General features: G+C 40.0%; 1 pseudogene; it reads right to left on the bottom strand.

The window, feature by feature from the left end:
* LOC119558838 overlaps nucleotides 1-2500 on the bottom strand; it is a pseudogene marked incomplete at its 3' end in the record, with an annotated part of 3239 nt that continues 739 nt past the window's right edge.

Genomic DNA, 2500 nt, shown 5'->3' on the forward strand with positions numbered 1-2500 from the left:
ATTTGCCCTTTTGCTCTATGTGTGGTTTCTGTCCGCACTGAGCTGGCCTTGGGACACCTCCGTTATTATTTGAGAGATGTACCGCCCCAGTCAAACTCCCTACCTGGCAATGTCCTTGAATTGGATCATACCTGAGTAATTGGAGTTATACCAAATTTTCAAATCAAAAATACATAAATGCACCGTTTTATTAAAGAATTTGTTTGCGATTATATAACAAACTCGTGATACTTTGATCAAGAAGCTTGCATCAAAACCCAATACCATAAGATATAATAAATATATCCGTATAATGGCTAGGAAATGATACACGTTCCATTTAATCAAGTAAGTAAGGAAACAATAAGAGTAGTGGTATTTCATTGGCGATACCAAACCGAAGTCTAATATCTCCCACTTATTCTACACCTCTTATGTCTCCTTACACTGCCAGATTAGAGTCAAGCTCAAAAGGGTCTTCTTTCCCCGCTAATTATTCCAAGCCCGTTCCCTTGGCTGTGGTTTCGCTAGATAGTAGATAGGGACAGTAGGAATCTCGTTAATCCATTCATGCGCGTCACTAATTAGATGACGAGGCATTTGGCTACCTTAAGAGAGTCATAGTTACTCCCGCCGTTGACCCGCGCTTACTTGAATTTCTTCACTTTGACATTCAGAGCACTGGGCAGAAATCACATTGTGTCAACACCCGCTAGGGCCATCACAATGCTTTGTTTTAATTAGACAGTCGGATTCCCCAAGTCCGTGCCAGTTCTGAATTGATTGTTAATTGATAATCGTTATAATTAATAAGAACTAATTGGTTTAACCCAATTAGTATTCTTAAAAATTTTAGCAAGAAAGTTCCACAATTGGCTACGTAACTAAACTATCCGGGGAACAAGTGACCAACATAAATGCCAGACACTCTATTTACCCAGAACGAGCACATAAACCATGTTATTGTTTCCCAATCAAGCCCGACTATCTCAATCTTCAGAGCCAATCCTTATCCCGAAGTTACGGATCTAATTTGCCGACTTCCCTTACCTACATTATTCTATCGACTAGAGACTCTTCACCTTGGAGACCAGCTGCGGATATTGGTACGGCCTGTTGAGAAGTTTGCGTGTCCCCACCATAAATTTTCAAGGTCCGAGGAGAAAATATCGACACAACAGTATATGTCATGCTCTTCTAGCCCATCTACCATATCTCTCTGCGAAAGACTTCCATGGTAGTACGGCTATAAAACAGAAAAGAAAACTCTTCCGATATCTCTCGACGGCTTCTTTATGGTCGTTCCTGTTGCCAGGATGAGCACGAGGCCCATATTTAATAACAAACGGATACTCAACAGGTTACGGAATTGGAACCGTATTCCCTTTCGTTCAAAATTATTCAAGTATATTAATTAGCTTGATTTATATAATATAATTATATTTGTATGGCATTTGTGTTTTACTTGAAAATTTTCGGCTTTCGCCTTGAACTTAGGACCGACTAACTCGTGATCAACCACTGTTCACACGAAACCCTTCTCCACTTCAGTCCTCCAAGGTCTCATTCGATTATTTGCTACTACCACCAAGATCTGTACCAATGGCAGCTCCATGCAGGCTTACGCCAAACACTTCTACGCATACCATTGTACCTTCCTACTCACTAAAGTTTCAAAATTTATATCACAAGTAATATAAATCATCTACTTTAGCGGTAATGTATAGGTATACAACTTAAGCGCCATCCATTTTAAGGGCTAGTTGCTTCGGCAGGTGAGTTGTTACACACTCCTTAGCGGATTTCGACTTCCATGATCACCGTCCTGCTGTTTTAAGCAACCAACGCCTTTCATGGTATCTGCATGAGTTGTTAATTTGGGCACCGTAACATTACGTTTGGTTCATCCCACAGCGCCAGTTCTGCTTACCAAAAGTGGCCCACTGGGCACATTATATCATAACCTTGAACTTCATATCAAGAAAGTTAAGGTTCTTACCCATTTAAAGTTTGAGAATAGGTTAAGATCGTTTCGACCCTAAGGCCTCTAATCATTCGCTTTACCAGATAAGATTATTTTATATAACATTAAAATGCACCAGCTATCCTGAGGGAAACTTCGGAAGGAACCAGCTACTAGATGGTTCGATTGGTCTTTCGCCCCTATACTCAATTCTGACAATCGATTTGCACGTCAGAACTGTTTCGGTCTTCCATCAGGGTTTCCCCTGACTTCAACCTGATCAAGTATAGTTCACCATCTTTCGGGTCACAGCATATATGCTCAAGGTACGTTCCAGTTAGAGGCATAAATAATATAAATATCATTATACATAACTATATAGAACGCCCCGGGATTGTGTTAATTAGCTATAAATAGTTAAAAAACTAATCCCATTATTAGTCAAGTTAATTACGCTATTAGGTTTATATCCCAATAACTTGCACATATGTTAGACTCCTTGGTCCGTGTTTCAAGACGGGTCCCGAAGGTATCCTGAATCTTTCGCATTGTTAATCA

The sequence above is a fragment of the Drosophila subpulchrella genome, unplaced genomic scaffold, assembly GCF_014743375.2.
Source record: "Drosophila subpulchrella strain 33 F10 #4 breed RU33 unplaced genomic scaffold, RU_Dsub_v1.1 Primary Assembly Seq142, whole genome shotgun sequence".
In the NCBI taxonomy this organism is placed as follows: Eukaryota; Metazoa; Arthropoda; class Insecta; order Diptera; family Drosophilidae; genus Drosophila; species Drosophila subpulchrella.